This window comes from Microtus ochrogaster, chromosome 6 (assembly GCF_000317375.1).
Source record: "Microtus ochrogaster isolate Prairie Vole_2 chromosome 6, MicOch1.0, whole genome shotgun sequence".
Classification (NCBI taxonomy): Eukaryota; Metazoa; Chordata; class Mammalia; order Rodentia; family Cricetidae; genus Microtus; species Microtus ochrogaster.
The window spans coordinates 16,979,352-17,001,573 of NC_022013.1; positions in this window are offsets into that span (position 1 = coordinate 16,979,352).

Below are 22,222 nucleotides of genomic sequence, written 5' to 3' on the forward strand. Positions count from 1 at the left end.
TATATATATATATATATATTTATATATATTTATATATATGCATATGTATCTGTATCTATCTATCTGTATATATGTGTGCGTGTGTGTGTGTGTGTCTATTAGCTCTTATTCCATGTGACCTTACCCTATCACTAACAATAGGATGGTTATATTTTGTAATTGCTGGATACATCATTTGCATATCAATGAGAAAGACAGTTATTCATTAATAATTTATCAAAATAAGCTTCATTTTGATGTAATAAATGAATTATTAAGTGATGTTTTAACGGGAGATAGTTCTGAACAGAACTTGCTTTCTTCCATTTTCCCTGCTTGACTTTTTGGCTAGCACATTACTTGTGGATGAAACAGATGCCCCCAAGTGGAATTACGTGAACCAGTCATGGACCTTGTTTTTAAGGTCTAACCTAAAGATATTAAAATTAGCACACTCTTTAACTAACTGCTTTAAAATGTGTACCTAAACTGAGACAAAGAAATATTAGTTCTTATTTTGAAGGAGAACCAATGCTAGATTGTTTTTGTAGATGATATATTTTGTCAGTCTTCAAATTTAGGAATGCTTTAGGACTGATTTCATGTGCAGCTTCCATTAAGAGCAGGGGTCAATTCCATTTCTGAGTTTCCAGGATCTTTCACACATAGCACAGTTGATGATGCACAGATGAACGTCCTCAATTTACTTTAGTATTTATTTTACATTTTTAAGCTTTGTGTGCATGTATATGAGTGCGTAGGTCATGTATATGTATATGAGTGTGCATGTTGTATATTTGTGTATGTATATGAGTGTGTAGGTTGTGTATCTTTATATGTATATGAGTATGCAGATTGTGTGTGTATCTATATGAGTTTATAGGTTGTATATGTATGTATCGATGAACCTTGTAGATGTCAGAAAATAGTCTCTGCTGTGTCAATCCTCACCCTCTACTTTGACACAGGTCTCAAATCTTGTTCATCACCTGTCAGACTATGCCAGAACTGTGAGTTTTCTAGGATTATCTTGTCTCTGCCTCTCTTTTTCCTGTAGGAATATTGAGATTACAGATATCAGATGCCAGTTTTTATGTGGATTCTGTGGAGATGAACTCCTATTTCACCAAGTGATTTACTTTGAGCCATATATTCATTTCAGATTTTCTTAAACATAATAATAAATCATGATATGATAGCTGTCTTTTGTGAACCAATGTTTTGGGGTGGGAAGAGACATTTATACATGCATTTTAAATATTTTGAAAGGATGACTGACTGAGTGAAACTTCTTTGATTATAGAGAGCTGAAAGGTTACCTGTTGGGAATCAAATTATCTCGAGCGGCCTTTGCACTCAAAAGAGCCCTTTGTTGTCCATCTCTGTATTTGACATAACATGTTTGAGAACATGAGATAAAACCCTTTGTTGAGAGTACAAAGTAATCCTTCTGCTTTCATAAACCTAAAGCAATGACTTACTCAGACATCATGTGATGTCTATAGCAGAACCTTCATGTTGCTATAAGCCACCCATAAAGTGTTTCAAAAAATTCTTTAAAAATTCTATAAAAACTCATGGTATTTGGAATATTGTGCACCTATTCTCATTCCATTGACACTCATACATGGCTTCAGAAGAGGCCATGTCCACATTCTTTGAGATGAGAATTGTATACTTGCATCAATAATTTCATTAAGGTCAAGCTGAAGAGAGAAAATCCACAGTGTTGAGATCTTGCAAGGCAACTTCACACTACATTAAATGACTCATGGCTAGAAGAAAATTTATATCCATGTGTTACTAAAGAAAAGAGGTGAATGCAGGCAGGTGTTCACTTTTCACAAGTGTTTCAGCTTGAGTTAGACTTGGCCCTTACTCCTGAGAAACTGCTAGAAAAAGAATTAACCCTTGAAACCATAGTCCTCAGAGAAAGACGACGTGGTGAGTGTTGTTTAAGGGTTTCCAATTGATTCACATAATTATCTACCTGAAACACTTCTCTTGCCACTGCCTACTGAAGAGAAGCTAGGCATCTCAATAGGAGAGAGTTTGCTCAGCCTGCGCTGATCCCTGTCTGAGCCCAATATTAGAGTTCCATCCCCATCTTAGGCTTAACAGAACCAGTCTTCACTCTGTGGGCTTAAATACACACTTTTCTGTGTGAAAATTCTACTTCCCACACTAAACATAGCTCTCTGTCACTTGTCAAGTTCTAGCTCTTAGCTCCAATTAGCCTTTCATATACTGCTGAAGTGACCGGCTCCATCTGCTTTACTTTACAAAAGGATAAATGATTATCAGAAACAGCCTTGCTACTGAAGGTGTTAAATGCATGTACTAGAGACAATAGGTCTGAGTGAGACTGGAGGTGGTGAATATGCAAAGACCAAATGCAAGGAGAGAAACCAAATGGAAATGAAGGGACTGGCCAGAGAGTTTGGCTTACCAGTGAAAGGCTAAAGGAATATGGAAAGTTACTATTAATGAAGATTTTGAAAGAGTCTGTCACTAGTTCAGTTGCTGTTAATAAGACAAATAGGAAATATGGAAAACAAGGGTGTGAGACTTCCCTAAATCCACAGGGTACAGAATCACTTCTAAAATGTTTGAAGTGTGAGCATCTAGTTTAGGAGAAGCAGCAGCGGAAACGATGCTACAAGGTTTTGGTTTATTGTATAACGTCATATGCAGTTTTTCATCTTTCACCTCAAGCTTATCAGTTCTCCCAGATCGGGGCATTGTTTATAGACTCCATGTCTACAGCCCAAGCAGCAGCAATATGTCAGAACAGCTTAGCAAGAATCAATTAACAGTTGTAAGAAAGCACTACCTCTCAAAAGAATTTTGATATATGTAATTTTGATAATGTAGAGTAGATGATATTTTTGATACATTTTTGGGTGTGCTTTCTGCCTTAAAGAAACTACAGTCTGATTAAGCATGGGATAAAACCGGACTTGCTGAACATAGCAGACAATGAGGACTACTGAGAACTCAAGAACAATGACAATGGGTTTTTGATCCTACTGCACATACTGGCTTTGGGGGAGCCTAGGCAGTTTGGATGTTCACCTTACTAAACCTGGATGAAGGTGGGCGGTCCTTGGACTTCCCACAGGTCAGGGAACCCTGATTGCTCTTCAAGCTGATGAGGGAGAGGGACTCGATCGGGGGAGGGGGAGGGAAATGGGAGGCAGTGGCGGGGAGGAGGCAGAAATCCTTAATAAATAAATAAATTTTAAAAAAGAAACTACAGTCTTAGATGAAATAAGCAAAGTCAACAGCCAGCAATGGACATCAGAGCAGAAAACTATAGAGACTGTTAAATTCAAAGCAGCCCCCCAAATGGCAATGCTCATGACAATATCCTTAACCTTTGGCCAGGAAAGGATTTTTAGTAGATAAACAGAGGGTCTAGAGGTGGTAGAGCCTCCCATAAGCCATAAGGACCATCCCTTAATCCATGTCAAATGTCAACTACCTGGAGCAAAAACTTCCAGTTCATGGTCACTCTAAACACCCTTTATCAGTTCAAAAGTTCCCACCCTATTGACTGTCACATAAAATAGGCTTGCTCTTCCATCATTTTGCTCTTTTTTTTTCTGCTTCCCCTGATAGCCATAGCCATGGCTGTTTGATCCTCCATAAAACTTTCTACCCTTGGAATGGTCCAGTTTTGTATAGTGGTATTTCAATTGTTATTTTAATAAATAAAGTTTGACTGAAGAACTGAGAGTAAAACACCCCCCACTGGTCAGCTTTACAGACCAGGTAATGGTAACACACACCTTTAATGACAGTAGCCACACTAGTTTGCCATAGAAACAGGGTAGTGTATGTCTTTAATCGCCAGCCTGAAGAGGATTATAAAATAAGAGAAGACAGCTCTCAAACACAGTTTCATTCTGAGATTCTCAGAGGCAGGATTGCCATTTCGGGCTGAGGTTGAGGTAAGAGCCAGTGGCTGGCTGTTTTGCTTTCTGGGTTTTCAGGTTGAACCCCAATTTCTCTCTCTAAGTTTTTGTTAGTCGTGTTTCAGTTTGGTATTTCCACTGCACCCTCACATGTGTGGGTGTCTGTGTGTTTGTGTGAGAGAACATAGGTATGGAGGGCAAAGAAAAGAAATAGCCCTGGATATCCTTGTTCAGACACCACCCAGATCTCCAGGTTGTTTATTGAAACAGGCTTTTTGATGTCCTTTTTTTTTATTTTTCTATTCAAATATTTACACTTCCTTCCCTCCTCCCAATCCCCTCCCACTTCCCCTACTCCTTCCTCCCTCTCCTTCCCTGCATGAGAGAGGGCACAGAACCCTACCCTATGGGAAGTCCAAGGCTCTTCCCCCCACATCCTGGCCTAGGGAGCTGTGCATCCATATAGACTAGGGTCTCAAAAAGCCAGAACATGCAGTAAAAACAAGTTCCAGTGCCTTTATCAATGATTCTCAGTCAGCCCCCATTGTCAACCACAATCAGAGAGTCCTGTTTGATCACATGCTCATTCAGAGCCAGTCCAGCTGGATTTGGTGAGCTCTCATTAGAACAGGCACACTACCTCAGTTGGTGGAACAACCCCTTTGATGTCTTTGAAATTCCCAGAGAGGTTGGGCTGTGGGACCCTGAACCCTGGAATATTCCTGTCTGTCTTTTTAGCAGTGGAAAAATAAGCAGATGCCCAGAGCCAGCTTTATTCACATGTGCTTTCCAGGTAAAATTCAAGTCTCATGAAAGTGCCTTATTGGTCACTCCAGTTCCCTGATAGGATTTTTGAAAGGAAAAAATAAACAGAAAAGGCTCATCAGAATACACTCAAAAGATTCAAAAGTGTGTGTGCAATTCACTCAGATTAAAAACCTTTGTTTTTTCATTGATTTGAAATTGTCTCTTCTCTTTTTTTTTTCCTCTACATTAATTCTATAGTCCTTCTTAGTATGGAAAGAAGGGAACTTAGTTGAGAAATAGAATCTGGCTGGGATTCTACCCCTGTATTCACCAATCAACACTTTTTCTCATCCTGAGATCTTCCAGAGGTCATTCCTAAGCTCTATCTGTCGTGATTTAAATAAGAATGGCACCCATAGACTCATAGATTTGAGTGGTTGGTCACCAGGAAATAGCCCTGTTTGAAAGGCCTTAGGTGTGGCATTATAGGTGTTGGTGTGAACTTGTTGGAGAAAGTGTGTTACTCAGGGGTCGGCTTTGAATTTTCAGAAAGCCCATCCCAAGCCCACAGTTTGTAACGTCCTACTGCAAGTAGATCTGGATGTAGAGCTCTCAGTGTCTTCTCTAGAACCATGTCTGCCTGAGTTCTGCCAGACTCCCTGCCATGATGATGTTGGGCTAAACCTCTGTAACTGTAAAGCCCCACTTAAATGCTTCTTTCCATAGGCGTCGTGTTGTATCTTTACAGCAATGGAACACTGATTAAAACACCATCACAGCTGGGTGCCTCTTGATCACAGTTCTTAACGCTGTGCTATGATTCTGCTTCAGTGGGTTTCCTTTGTACCTTTAGCCATTTGTTTACTGGGAGCACCTTTCTTTTTTTTTTCTTTTTTTCTTTTTTCTTTTGTTTCTCTTAATGGTCATCACTACAGTTTCTTATGAAACTGACTAAAGAAAATGGTAAAAATTGCAGAGATAGAAGCACACATACACAAAAAGATTTCTTGGTGGGGAGTTTAGTGACTTTGTATAAATCATTAGTGCAATTAAATCACCATACACTTGGCTAGATTATTTCAATAAAAACAATTTGAATTTTCAAATTATAAGAAGAACTGGCAGTCACAACTCTATTAAAATTAATAACCTTTGGTATTTAGAGTTAATGAGCATACAAGCTCAATGGGAACAGTGGACCCTACTCACCATTCGTGATTCTTCTCAGGACATCAGCCATGCTACAAGTCCTCAGAGTCATTCCCTTCACTTTCCTCAGTGAGATGCTGTGGCAGTCCATGTATAGTAGCTAAATGAGGATAGCTATTGGCTTCTTTGGAGAAGAGACCTTGTAATTTTGCAGGAAGATCAATTTTTAGACTCAGAAGTATTGTTTTCCTCCTTTTTCATAGAAGAGACAGGGGGCAGAAGATCTGAATGGTCTCTGCTTCTGTTCCTCCCTGTCTTTGCCTGTATCTGTCCATCTGTCTCTGTCTGTCTGTCTCCATCTCTGTCTCTGTAATCTCTGTCTCTCTATCTCTCTGTCTCTCTGTGGGTGCACCTCGCACACACACCAAATGGATGCTGATACTACTTAAGACAGAAGAGGACATCAGATTCCTGAGCATGGAGTTGTAAGTGGTTGTAAAGCACTGGCCTGAGGTGCTCAAAAACCTATGTCAGTCTTCAGACTAGGAAGTTCTCTTAAGCACTGAGCCATCTCTCTACTCCAAGATTACATAATTCATTGAAGAATAAACTGGATGTCATTTCCCTTAGTCTATTTAACTGAGTTAAATATACTAGCAATCCATTAAAAGTGCTACCGGACTGCTCTTCTGTTTCTAGTAGAGTGAAGACAATCTTGGTCAGATAAAGTTACATTCTTTGAGCCACAGCCTCACATCCTCTGAAAGTTCACACAAGATTTGGAAAGTTTAAAGTGAAGTTTTAGTGTATTCCTGGCTTATTCATTCTTTGAAAATAAATGGAGACAAAAACAGGATTTCCTTCAGGTAAAGACAGACATGGGAGGGTACCAGGAGACTCCTGAAGAGAGGCAGGCATGTAGCTAGTTCCTCCCTCTATTCTAGTGCATTCAGCTCTTTTGGGTCAATTTTCTCAGTCAACTTTTTATCTCTTTCCTTTCTAACTGTTCTAATGGACATGTCAATAACACATGCATGATCATAAGGCTCAGAGACTAATATGAACAGAAAGATTATGGTATCCAGAAAATTAGGGAAGTTTCCTGTGAGACTGTGTCTCCTAGTAGTGTCAGAAGCTGCACCTGTAAAGCCTCACCAGAAGACCACCCCTATCTGAGCTGAACAAGAATGACAACAATGAACATGCCAAAGTGAACAGGGAAACCTCATTAGCTCTCAACCCTCTCTATGCAAAGAACTATAAGAAATTAAGAAAGGCAGGGACTGAAAAAAAAAAGGATTTTTCCACAGGGAAGTGCAAAACATATGGTTTTTCAGTGCTAAACAAACAGTCCTGAAAATAAATATGCTTACAGTAGCACTATACCACTGAACACATTGCATGAAATAACAATTAGTGGAAATAAAAGAGGTTATGGATTTAATGGAGATCAGAAAGGAGTATATGGAGGAACTAAAGAGAATGGACAAGTATTACAATTATATTATAACTTCAAATGTAAAAGAGAAAAAAAGAAAGGAAGTCTAGCACAAAAGAGAAATAAAATAAAAACAAACCTATAATAAACAAATTTGTGATCATTTACTTCCAACCTCTTTTGGAGTCTAGAATGGAAGGTCCAACTTCAGTCCCAATGCAAGAAGTAGTGTGAAACTTTTTAAATTAAATTGTTCTCCCAAAGATGATCCATGTAAAAAAAAAACTTTTGATTATTAAGCATCTGAGATTTGAGTATCTAATTTGTGAAAGGAAACCAAAGAGGCAACCCTGGAATATTCCATGATGCAGAAACAGATAACCCTGTCATCACTGGTCCAGTGTTTATGAAGGGATGAGGAATTACAAGGGAGAACCCAGCTAAATCCAGGCTCGAGGCCAGTGCTAGGAGCTTCTTTGGGATTTGTTGTAAAAGGCACCTTATTCGTTCCTGGCTTCACAGACCTGAAATAATCACATAGAAACTGGACTATTTAAATCACTGCTTGACCTACTAGCTCTAGATTCTTATTGCCTAGATCTTATATCTTTATTTAACCCATTTCTATTAATCTGTGTATTTCCACGTGTCTGTGGCTTACTAGCAAGTTTCTGTATGGCAACTCTCTCTGATGGGCTACATGGCTTCTCCTGACTCTGTCTTCTTTCTCCCAGCATTTAGTTTAGTCACCCCTACCTCCTAGCTCTACTATACCCTATCACAGGTGAAGACAGATTCTTTATTCATTAACCAATAAAAGCAACACATATACAGACGGAATTCCCACACCACGGATTGTATTCTCAGAACTACTTTCATGCAAGGTCCTCCTTTGTTTCCCTTGAAAAATTTAAGGAGTCATCAGTGCTTTGTGTGTGTGTGTTTTCTGAAACTGTGTTCAAATAAATGATAGAACTAATTCTCATCTGTGTAATGCAGCTCCAGGGATTATAAGGGTCTTTCCTTGAATATTCTGTCTGTTCAATGCATGTTCTGTATGCCACATAAATGTTTTTCGGTTCATGTCTTTTCACTTTTTAAAGTCTGCCTTCCTGGTGTTATAATGGAAGAAAACCAGGGGCTGAAAGCTTATCCATGTCCTATAAGGCTCTGGTGCCACACTTGTAATTTCTCCTGCCACCGTACTTTCAGGTAGAACTGAAGAACAACTTTTTCTCTTATTGTCCTTATAAAGCCAACTCAAGGAGCTCTTTCCTATGAAAACTTTGACTTGCAAAAATACTGGTATTTTCTGCCTAAGAATGAATGGCACTGATTGCTTCAAATTTGTGAGCTATGGGGTGAGGGTGGAATATGCACTTAGCAACAAGGAAGGGCAGAGATCAAGTCATTTTCTATTATGTTGCTTTATCCTAGTCCCTTTAATCTTCTTATTGCTTGTTTACAACTTCATTTATTGATAAATCTTTCAAAGTTTTGAAAGAATTTGTCTTACGTACAAATTATGGAATTGCATCACATGAGCATATTAAGAATACTGTGAATACAAGGCAGTTTGTAAATAAAAATGCCTACTAGCCCAAGGTACCATAGAAAGCACCACCAAAACAGAGTCATAAGGAAAACTACACAGAACTTAGCAGAGTAGGAGAGAGAGCTCACTTGTAAAGTGCTTGCCCCTTAAGAATGAGGTTCTGAGCTGATGTTTGTAACTCACTTGCAAGCTTCAGGATGCTGTGTGCCTTTGTCATTGGAGAACTGGAGAGCAGAGAAAGGCAGATCCCCCAGATTCCCTAGGCAGCCAGATGAACACAATCAGTATCAGTGAGTTTTAGGCCACTAAAAGACCCCATTCTCAAATAAACAAACAACAACAACAACAAAAAGTAGAAAGTGCCTGAGGAATGACAGTTGACCTTGACTTCCACCCTCCACATACAAGAACAACCCATAGATATGTTTCCATCTACACTTGATCACACCCCCCACACACACACACATACACACTTAAAAAGAATTTTTTTTTATTTAAAAAAAGGTAGACAAAGAGACTAGATCTCATCTGGAAAATCTACCATGGAAATAGCAACATCTGAGAAGTTTAGAGGATGTAGGAAAAGTCTCCTCAGGTTAGATTGCTAAAATATCAACAAACTGAAATATCTGTAAGAACAAAGGATCAAACAACAGTCTGTTAGCACATGAGAGAGAGCACAAGTTAGTTCTGTGACACCTGTTTTCCTGGAAGTACCTTAGAATGGGAAAGACCACAGAACAAAATGAAATGAACAAAGACAAGATTGGGAAGAGGGACCTTGACCTTTAGTACACCCACAGTATGATGCTTGTTAATTTTAGGAAGCACAGTTTGAGAGAGTCAGTACCTTCTCTAGCAAACTGTATGGTAATGTCTCCATTCTACCAGAACAAAGCAAATGGTGTTCTCTTCTGTTCCCTGATGTTGAATCATACAGAAGTTGGTCTGGGGACAGTTGGCATCATCAAGTGAGATTAAGAGCTATTATGCTGGGGCTGGAGAGATGGCTCAGCGGTTAAGAGCATTGCCTGCTCTTCCAAAGGTCCTGAGTTCAATTCCCGCCAACCACATGGTGGCTCACAACCATCTGTAATGGGGTCTGGTGCCCTCTTCTGGCCTGCAGGCATACACAGACAGAATATAATGTATACATAATAAATAAATAAATAAATAAATAAATATTAAAAAAAAAGAGCTATTATGCTCTCCATGATTTGGAATGGATGAAGTGTTTGGAAAATCCAAAGAAACTTTTGAATAAGAAGTCTCTAGAAAACATTACAGAACAATGGGATAGCTAGATATTGCTTGTATGGCATGACTGTGGCCAATCTCCTGGCCTTTGTGTCAAGAAACTAAGGTGTGTGCTCATTCTGCTTGCACATTTTTAAAACCTGAATTGCCTGTTAGGAGGGGTCATTTTCCTACTAACATGATTTGATAGGTCATAGAGCAGAGCCATTAGGAGCTGAGATTACTTGCTCAGGGTTTGCGTCTAGGTGACAACACTGCAAATACATTCCAGAATTTTTTTTTTTTATTCTCAAAATGCACTGGCTGAACTGGGCTTTCTGTCACTATCCTTTCATAAAATATCTCCATACAATGTTGTATAGAGTTATTCTTTACTTTGTAAATAACGTGTTTTCTAACTAAAATCACAATTTGTCCTCTTAGAAAGCATTTTCAACTAAGATTGCATGAGGCAGTGCTAATATTTTATTATTGTTCCTATGTGTTATAGTTTCATTTATATTATATTTCATTCATTTATTTCATTCTTGATCTCTATTAGAAAATATGAGAATCCTTCTGGGTAATAATATCTTGTCAAAATAAAGCAACACAATTTTATCTCCCCTGTCAGGGCAGAAATGGAATTATAACCAGTGGCCTGTTTGACTTCTCACTTCTAATGTTTAATTTAAACTGAATTAACATTTACTTCTATTCTTTCTCATATATTTAGGAAAAACAAAAAGGTTCCACTGTTTTCCTTCTTTCACAAGTCACTATTTACTACTATTTTAACTATATATTTCATTCTTCTTGTAACTTCTATGAAATACTATCTGTTTACTCTATTAATGATGAATTCCTTCAAATTTTGGAGAAATTTAAGAAAGTATTTTAATGTTTGTGCAAGTATGTGTCCTTGCGTTTGTGAGCACATGTGGCTGTCTGTGTGTGTGCATATTGGTATGTGCGCATGTTAATGTGTGTTTACATGTATATATGTGCATGTGTGTCTATGTGTGTCTGTGTGTCCATGTAGAGGCTTGAGGTAGACATCCATTGTTTTCCACTATTGCACTCCACCTTCTCTTTTGAGACATAGTCTTTCACAGAACGTTAAGCTCACCAATTGGCTTGGCAAGAAGTTTCAATAAGCCACTTCTCACCATTTATCCCCATATATGAGTCACATCCTTGTTCAAGGAGACCTGGCTTTTGCATAGGTGTTAGGGAACCAAATGCAGGTCTCTGTGATTACACATATAAACGTAGCTTACTAAGCCAACTTTTCTGCATGTTGATTTCACAAGATATGTTTCTTTAAGACTGACCTATCCCAAATGAGATAAAGTTGAAAAGCATATGAGGAGTTTTCAATAAGCATGAAGAAGAGGTGAACGATGTAGAGGTAAATCATGTTTTTCTGTTGAGGTTTTGTTCCCTGATATTTGCTCAATAAGGTTCTTTATGACAACAGATCATACCTAGAAGAGGAAGTCACCTGACAGAATGGAACCCACCTGTTCCTGCACTTCTGCTTCCATGCCTTTCCTGAAGTTGAAATCTCTGGGTTCTTTAGCTAAAAACTATCATCTGCAGAAACACTGTATGAACATAAATGGAGATGAAATATCTCAGAATAAAATTTATTTTTTTAAATTTATGTTAATAAATGCAGTTTGCATTTCTTTTGAGCAAACATATTATCTGATGGGAAGAATAAATTATTTAAAAGGAATTTAAAAATCCATGTATAAAGTGTTTAGACAGGTCATCCTTCCAGAGTCTAAAGTGTAGTTTTCAATAAATTATAAAGAAATAAATGAGATTTTTGCACAAGTCTGACCTGATATTAAACAGTAACTGGTAAATTCTGTAGGAAGCACAACCATCACTTCAATTTGTAAAACCACTGATGGGCCTACTCATGACTCCAAATCCATGTTCACGTAAATGGCCTGGTTAAACTTGGTAGGTCAGAAAACAAAACAAAAGACATGAATGTTAGAGATGGACTCATAGGGAGGAGGGGGATTTACAGAGTAACTGTAGACAAAAGTTTCTGTCCTGCCTGGTCCCACAGCTGCTCAGTATCATAGAAACAAACAGAGGCTAATTAATTATAAACTATTTGGTCTGTTGTTCTGGCTTATTACTAACTAGTTCTTACAACCTAAATAAACCATAATTCTTGCTTCTCAGTAAGATATTCTCATCTGATTTCCTCTGCTTCTGGCTAGTGACTGCTTCTCTGCCTATCCTCTTCCCAGAATTCTCTTAGTCTGAAGACCCACCCTAAACATACTGCCTGGCCACTGGCCAATCAGCATTTTATTAAACTAATACAAGTTACAAATCTTTACAGAGTATAAGAACATTATGCCACAGCATTTCCACTTTTTTTCTTTTCAAAACAAGATTCCGAATCTAATCTTCTATATATTTTTCATATTTACATGACATTTTACTCTATTTCTTTTATTTTTATTTTTATTTTTAATTTTTAACAGCGTTTCTCTGTGTATCTTTGGCCATCCAGAATCTCACTCTGTAGACCAGGCTGGCCTTGAACTCACAGAGTTCTGCCTACACTTGCCTCCCAAGTGCTGGGACTAAAGCCATGTTCCATCAAGCCCCACTATTCTATTTCTTTTCTAAGGGACCTTATCTTTTTTGTTTTGTTTCCCAAGCCTATGTATATTTTAAACACACTGTAAACTGTTCAGAGAATTTTTCATCTGAATCTGTCTTCACTGTATATTTCTGTCTTTTTCTGAACTCATGAGTCTTAATCTGCTAAGTAACATGGCTAGGAATAAAAACTATGGCTTTGGCAGCTGTTTCCACACCATTCCTTTGCTTTCTGAAAGTCTAGCTACATGGTGGAGGTGCTAGCAAGAGCCAAATTTATTACTAAAATTCTTTGGAGTTTCTAGGTTTATGCCACCATCAACAAGCCTGATGGCTGCCTCTCAAAAATACAATTTAAGTTTGATGGCATAGCATCTTAAAACAACTGTGAAGCTTTTGCTGCTAACACTAAGTCAGGAAGCATCTCTTAAAGGAGTCACACCCCTACTTGGTGCAAGAAAACAGAGCCTACCTGAGAAAAGATGATTACCAGGAAGCTCACTTGACTCTGTTCTTGTCTGTGTAGAATCCGTTATTATTATTATTATTATTATTATTATTATTATTTCCTTATAAAAGCTTTCTCAGGCTTTATGTGGAAATTCTTGACAAACATTTGGATGCCATTTGTAAACAGAAGTTTCCATTCCATCTGGTCCCAAAGCAGTTTATTCTGAAAGAAACACACAGAGGCTTATATTAATTTGGCCTATTGTTTAGGCTTATTACTAACTAGCTCTTACAACTTAAATTAACCCATAATTCTTTTCTATGTTTAGCCACGTGGCTTGGTACCTTTTCTCATTAAGACCTCCTCATCTTGTTTTCTCTGCATCTGACTGGTGACTGACTCTCTGCCTTTCCTCTTCCCAGAATTCTCTTAGTCTGGTCAACCTGCCTAAACTTCCTGACTGGCTACTGGCCAGTCAGCATTTTATTAAATTAATTTGAGTGAAAAATCTTTACGGTGTACAAGAGCATTAGCCCAGAACAAGTAACCATAATGCATCTTATTTAATGTAAAGTTTTCAAAGAATTTAAAGAGTACATTTAAATCTTAGTGAATTTAATTAATAAAAAGAGATATTTAAGTACAAGAGATTTGAAAGAATATATCCTACTCTCAATGCTTTGTGTCTATGAACTTTACCTTACTTTATGAAATGAGTAAAAAATCCAAAATGCATAGATTTAAAATATTTTTTAATTTATCTTAAGGTTAAGCACATCAGTCTTGTGGGTCCTAGCTTCACAATCTGTTCAGTGGAGATAAGAGTATCTACCTTTCCTACATCATCAGGATTCCTATACTTAGCAATGGAATTATAGGTTTTGAATTACTTAGCATAATGGGCACATTGTCAGGTAGCAGCAGGTACAAAGATTTTACAAAGGAATCACAGAATCTGTGACATTTACTGGTTTACTATGACTATGGTATTGTATGAAGGAGAAAACATTTGAAGTTACCTGGATTCAATGGCAGGAAATTCATTTACTAATGTCATTTCTTAAGATTCGGAATAGAGGCAGCATTCAAATTTTGGATAAAATTAAGATAACAATTACATATTGTGACATTAATTTTGAAGTATGGAGAAAAAGTAGAAATATCTATAAAACAATTGAGATTATAATCTTATGCTATATATGTCTCACATATATAGGCTAAAATATTGTAGACAAGAGTTGAAAACCAATGGTGGAGGTGATGGCAAATTACAGGATGAATCTGCAATGGCTCTCTGTGTTGGTACATATCTTAATAAACTAGAAAATCTTTTTACATTTTGAACACATAAGAATACATTTAAATTTCTTGTCTAATATTTCTATTTTCCCTTTGGAAACTCATTAAACGATTCATGGGTTTGTCTATACTGTGAAAACAACTCAAGGAAAACATTTACTAGAGGAACCAAAAAACAGAAGCCGACTTCTCCTGGATTGTGAGATTCTTCAATGTTTAGTCTCTGAGAAGAGCAGAAACTCCAAAAATGAATTATAGCATCATCATATCTTCAATGATATAAAGGGACTCTGGATAATAAAAAAGCCCAGACAGCAACAGCCTTGGCTGGAAAGACTGTGGAAACAAATACTACTTTAGGGACAATGTTCACCATGCCCTTGTAGTGTGGATATATAACTGTAATTGTACACACAAGGATGATTTTGGGATCTAAATCTAAGAGGGCCTTTACCCCTTGGTTTCATGCCAGTTTAGAAAGTCATCTCAACTTTAAGGACTGATGACAAAGACTTAATAGATTAATAGTACGTCTCTGTGGATAACATTAGAGTTTTAGCTAAACTATTCTACGTTTAATTAAATCTTAGATTAAAAGAGGAAAAATCTGAAATTGCCATAGACTGTTGTAAGAGAATCATCTGTAAGTAGTAAGGGAAATATAACTAGGGTGAAAAAATATTTAGTTACATATGCTAATATTATAAATTAATATTAAGGTAAAGGGAAAATTCAAGGCTAGAATGGTGGATTCAGAAGCACTAAGGATAGAAGACAAAGACACCTGTAGGTGGGTATGAGACAACCACATACACCTGATGATGTTGAAATAAGAGCGGTGGGGCTGCGTCCCCCACACCCGGCCGCCCGCATGGCTAGCTTATGCCCCGAAATAATTACACGGAAACTGTATTCTTTTAAACACTGCCTGGCCCCAATAGTTCCAGCCTCTTATTGGCTAGCTCTTACATATTGATCTAACCCATTTCTATTAATCTGTGTAGCCCACAAGCTGGCTTACCAGGAATGATCTTAACCTGCATCTGCCTGGAGCAGGAGAATCATGGCGACTCACTGACTCAGCTTCTTTCTCCCAGCCCTCTGTTCTGTTTACTCCACCCACCTAAGGGTTGGCCTATCAAGGGGCCTAGGCAGTTTCTTTATTCCTTAACCAATGAAATCAACAGATTGATATATGACACTCCCACATCATGCTGAGACATAAACGTCTCTAAAGATCAGGACCAGTGATAGGGGGCTGTCTAGCAAACTTGCGCAGTATCTTATCCCTTTGAGAAACAGGTGCTAACCACTACTGCTTATTTCATAGCTGTTTTAATATTTTGCTTCTAATGCAACTAATTATAGTATACAAAATTGTAAAATGATGGCTTCTGATGAGTCTTTCCATATTTTAGGAAAGGAATAACAGAAGTTCCCAAAGACAGATAACTAAGAACATAACAGCTACTTCTTTGTTGCTATGAGAACAAAAGGACTTCAGTGTAGTTAATACTTCATACCTATAGTTATCAAGACACCTGAGGAGTCTAAACATAGTAATTTTTTTTTTAATAAACTAGCATCCAGCATATAGAAGAGGTGAGCAACCAACAGCCAGAATATAATTAAGGTCAGTGTCAACAGCTAGAATACAGTCAACATCAGTGTCAACAGCTAGAATACAGTCAAGATCTGTGTCAACAGCTAGAATACAGTCAAGGTCAGTGCCAACAGCCAGAATATAGTCAAGGTCAGTACCAACAGCTAGAATACAGTCAAGGTCAATGTCAACAGTCAAAATGCATTCAAAGTCAGTATCAACAGTCACAATATAGTCAAGGTCAGTGCCAACAGTCAGAGTGCAGTCAAAGTCAGTGTCAACAGCCACAGTATAGTCAAGGTCAGTGCCAACAGCCAGAGTGCAGTCAAAATCAGTGCCAAAAGCTAGAATATAGTCAAGGTCAGTGCCAACAGCCAAAATATAGACAGCACCTAATGAAGGTAGATTAAGATATGAGGATGACCAATGCATCCTCAGCATGTGAGTATCTCCCTGCTTTGATCTTGGGAACATACAGAGCACTTGTTGCCTGCTGTTTGCCTCAGACTAGACTAAGACAACTCAGGGAATTCAACAATGTGCATCAAAACTAATAGCCTTTTTCAAGTTCCTGTCACAGCCCTAAAAACACTGAACAAAGGAAATTTGGTGCCCTATCCCACTTGTGAATCTTCACTCCTTTTTCTTTACTTTCTCGAGTTTCCTCAAATTCTAACTGTTCTGTAATAATTCCTAAAAATAAAAGCCTCTTTCTTTTTTGAATATTCCCTGTGACTCTAAATCATTTGTCTTTATTGGTTCAAGTCAGCAAATATTGAGTCCTGTTCCTGGCCAATATTTGATATCTGTGAGTATCCAGCATCTTAGTTCCTTAAATCATGCACAAAATTACCCACCACCCTCAAAACCCCTGCATCATTATCACTCTGCCAGCATGGAAAAAGGATCAACATTGATCTGTTTTCAATTCTCTGCAAAACATGCAAGCAGTATTGATTTTCACCCTCATTTTAATGATGCTGTATTTGCTCAGAATCTAAAGAAATGGACTAAGATGCCTTTATATTCTTACTTCATAATGCTCTCCATGTGTTACTCACATGCAGAGTCATCAACAGAGAATGGGAATATTTGTGTTGGTGAAATTAAGAACACAACATTAAATAAAATGGACATGACTCAGAAATAAGAGGAGACTCCTAACAAATCAATGTCTGGGAGGCAAATTTGAGCTGAAAGTGAGGAAGAGGTGATGTTAAGGTGCCCAAAGGCAGATGTTATATGATAAGACACAGAGAAAATGAAAAGTAGGAAAATTACAGAGTAAATGTTTTGTATTATTCTGAGGGCTTGAGGAGGATAAAAAAAGGATGTATTATTTAACAAAAACAAAATTTTAAGAATGGTTCCTTGGAACTGAAAGGATACTCAACAGGTGAGAGGACACATTGCTCATATAGAAGACCCAAATTTCATTCCTATCACCCTTATTTAGGGTCTGAATAATCCCTGTTACTTTATCTCCAAGGAGATCACAGGTCTTGGTTTTTGTCAGGGAGTTACACTTTCATGCACATCTTCACTACGGAGACATCTAAGTACATAAGTAACTAAAAATAAAAATATTCTGCTTATTAATGGAAATATTCTTCACTTCTAAAATCTTATTTTTAGAATAATATAGACTTACACCCTGGTTTTGGTCTTGTGAATAAGATTCAATGCATAAAACTTGGAATCCCAAAACTTGTGTCCCAGCAAAGACAACCAGGAGCCCTTCAGCAAGATTTCAGCAGTTCTCTTTGAAGTTCACTTTGGCAATTGATCTTGCTTAACTCGCATTGACCTCTCAAATCTTAAGGTAAAGATTCACCCGAACCTGAAGGTCATACATGTGGGGAAGGGTAAGCACTACAGAATGAATGACCTTTGGCATGCAGGATACATCAGGACAGGATGCCAAGCTGAGTTTTTTTTCCCTGAAACCCACATACTGGATGTAAAGGACCACTCTTGCAAGTTGTCCTCTGACATATCCATGTGGATATGGTATGTGTTAGCATGTGCATACACTCATACATAGACACACAGCATAAATAATGTTTTTAAAGAAGCTGCAGCTGATCAATGCCTACCAGGAGAAAGCAGAGTCTGAGCTGAGATGCAGCAGCACTATCCTGGAACTGTAAGACCAGTATCTAAAAGCGCAACTATTATAGAGAATGAAATCTTCTATGAAGATCTGAAAATGAAGAGAGGTTATTTCCAGGACATTGTTGAAGTTGCATGACATGGTGACCAAAATAAAAACAGGATTATCCCCACGAAATTTACTGAGAGGCATTTGGTACAATATACACATCTGTCTTAGTTACAGTTTCTATTGATGAAAAGAGACACAATGACCATAGAAACTCCTATTGAAAGAAAACATTTTATTGCAGTGACTTACAGTTTCAAAGTTTTAGTCAATTATCATCATGGTGGGACAGGACAGCATGCAGGGTGACATGGGGCTAGAGAAGGAGCTGAGAGTCCTACATCTTAATCTGTAGGCAAGAGGAAGTGAACTGTGTACCACACTGAGAACAACTTGAGCAAAGTAGACCTCAAAGCCCACCCCTACAGTAACATACCTCCTTCAACAATGCCACACCACTAATAGTGCCATTATACTTCAAACCAACACAACATCCAAACCTCCTGGGGCTGACTTATAACATCTCTATATTTTTATACTTTACTATAAGATTATTAATCCAGACCTTGCCAATGGACTAGCTGAATGTGCTTTGATGAGGATGTTTTAGAATACGATACATGGAACAAAGTTTCAACAAAGACAGGGTCCATAAAATGCAGTTGCTTAAAGACAACTTAGGGATGACAGTGCAGGAAGAGATAGGGGGTAAAGGAGAACATGTAGGGTGTCATGCTTCCTTTGAGAAGACCTCCTTATGTTAACATTTCTTATTCCACTTGGGTCTCCAATGGAAATGAAACATCCACACATGGAGTCAGCAGCTCATGGCCCTGGGAAACTCCATGGGTTTTGTTCTCACAACTTTCCTGGTATGTGGTTGTTGCTCTAGAAAGTAATAATACCATTTGCTTTTAATTAATTAATTAATTAATTAAGTCTACTAACCACAGTTTCTCTACCCTCCCATTCCCTTACCCTATTTCCCTTTTACCCTATCTCTCTTTTACCCTCTTTTTAGATGGGGTAAGGCCTTCCATGGGAATCAACAAAGCATGGCATATCAAGTTAAGGCAGGACCTAGCTCTTTTCCCTTGCATCAAAGCTGAGCAAATCATCCTACCATGGGGAATAGATTCCAAAGAGCCAGTTTATGTATCAGTGACATGTCCTGGCAAAACTGCTAGGATCCTCCCAAAAGACCACATTACACAACTGTTATGCACATGCAGAGGATCTACATTGGTTCCATGCAAGCTCTCTAGCTGTTGGTCCAGAATCTATGAGCTCCCACAGCTCACATCAGTTATCTCTGTGAATTTCCTTCTCTTTCTCATATGATCTCTCCTCCCTCTCCTCAACTGGACTCCCAGTGCTTGGCCCAGAGTTAGGCTGTGGATTTCTGCATCTGTTTCCATAAGTTTAAGTATCTTTGTTTATCAACATATTGGTCATGTTGAGCAACTTCCATATATCTGTGTAGAGGAATGAACCGTATTTGTGGTTTAGGCTTCTCAACTAGTTTTACAGATGATGGTTTTGTATCACTGTGCAGATATAAAAATGCATTTTATCACATTCAAAATGCTCCACATAGCTTCTTAATTTCTACCTGCCCTCTCTGACTTTTCTCTAAGCTTTTCTTCCCAGAAGCAAATTTTCCATGCTCTCATTTTGAATAGGAATCCAGAAGTACTAGGTAGAATGGGAAAGCACCTGTATTGTCTGGATAGGATCACAGATTTTACTACTTCCATGTTGCATAAAGTCATGGACATTAAGTCATGTCTATTTATGACAACAGAGGTATCCTTACTCATTCTTCATTTGCTGTCTAAGTTAACAGCTTTCCTTCACAACAAAAATTCTTATACCTCCTGCCAAATAAGAATTTATTGAGAAATGAATCCATACATGAGGTAAAAAATGTATGCTTAGCATTTGGACATATAATGTCTGCCCTGTCACAGGAATGATTTAAGGGATTTTGTATAAATATATTTAATTGTACTTGAAAATCTGTTCATAGATACCATTCGATGATATCCTTAATGGGAAACACATACACTGCAAACTTCTAACTCATGCAACACTACTGGGATTGGTTTGAGATTAGATCTCAATATGCCTCAAAGTGAAGTTGATGTTGTGGTCACTCATCTGTCATTCCCAAACTGGGTGTCAAGTTCACATCCCATTAATGTAAGTGACCAATACCTACTAATGTAAATGACTATTAGGAGATATTAACTTTTAAGTGGGATACAGTGATTGATACAGGTTTTTTTTATGGCAGAACATGGTAACTGATAAATTGTGTACTGGGACTATACATATTTTCTACTTTACTTCATTCCTGCTAGTTTGAATCTGTGTTCTCAGTGATTACTCTGATAATTGATAATAACAATAAATGTCATATGAAAGTCACCATGAACGGAATGGAAGACTCGGCATTAAGTAGGACTCCAAGGTTTGAGGAGTAGTGAGGTGACTGGAAGTTATTCCTACCCTACTATTATTAAGTAATTGTGATTTTAAAAACAAAACAGCAATTTAAATTCAGTAAATTGTTTTTCTGAAAGATAACATGTTGGTAAATAATGGATATCTATCAAGATTTGTTTATCTTAATGACATAGTAAATGGTACCATTAGAATTATCTTAGAAGGGGAATTAATTAAAATGTTTACTTATAGGGCCAATGAGATAGCTCAGTGCCTTAAGGCAATTTTTGCAAGCCTACAAACATGACTTCAATCCCCAGAAACTGCATGGTGGAAAAAAGAAGTGATTCCTGCAGACTGTCCTGTGACCTTCATATGTACTATATGACATGGGAATATGGACGAACATACAGAAACATCACACACATTAAACAAATATAATGTTCTTTAAATTATTTAATTTAAAAGAGTCTTTTAACACTATGAAGAAAGCTTAAAGGCATCTGTACTAGGCTATGGATGAGGAGCTAATTCCCAGGAAAAATCAGACCAGAATTAGAAGATACACTTTTTTATTGGGCAAAAGTAAATGGGCACAAAGAAAGAACACTGACTTTCCAAATAACGGGAAGAAGGTGAACTTTGTGCTTGGTGATCTTTCAGGACATGGTATTTAGTTTGCTGCATTTCTCTCCTGTACTTTAAGTGAAAGAAAAAAAAAGAAGAAATAAAAAGGAAAAGAAATGAACATGATTGTTTCTAGGTGTGCTGGAGGAGAAAGATTTTTGTAGATATGTGGGAGAGCATAGCCAGAGGCAAAGACATCTGGGAGAGTCCAGAGTAGACATGACCAGACTGAGCTGGGCCATGTGGGGAGAGGCAGCAGGGAGAAGAGATAGGCACCAACTAGAGCAGCCGGGAGACCAAGGGTACAAAGAGAGCGGGTAACCAAAATGTCTGGATTACATATTGAAGAGCAGCCTAGGCTTCTGGGTTGGAAAGTTTAGGGTAGGGAGTGGTTTTTGTCAGATAGGAGGGCTCTGTAACAGGTAGGGAATAAGGGACTCCAGAGAGAACCTGGCAGTCATGTCTACTTTGATGTGTCCTATAGGCACCTCAGCCATTTGTTCTGAATTTGAGAACTAACAGACGTGAACTGGTACACTAGGATGAAACAGTCTTAAGGTGTGAATGCAGACTGAATCTCTCTTGGGGTGGGGAGATGGCTCAGCAGTGAAGACCACTTCCTGCTCTTCCACAGGACTGGAGTGTAATTTCCAGAACTCACTTTGGGTATCTCACAGTCAACTGTAACTTGAGGAAAACCAGCTTTGATGAAGTCATAGGTTTCAGGGTAGGAGCTTGAGGATCAGAATTATTAAGCAAAAGGAACAGAGATAGGGAGAAATAAGAGCAGAAAAATAGCATCTGGAGTAACATTCAATGAATACCGCTTATATCAGTCACTCCAATAGTGGAGAAGGGAGGCAACAGACTTCATTATCGTGACACAAGAAATAGACTTGAATTCTCTGACCTTTGGTCCAGGTGGAGAAGATGTACTTCAACACTCAAAATGCTAATTAACCACATCCTAGGCCAGAA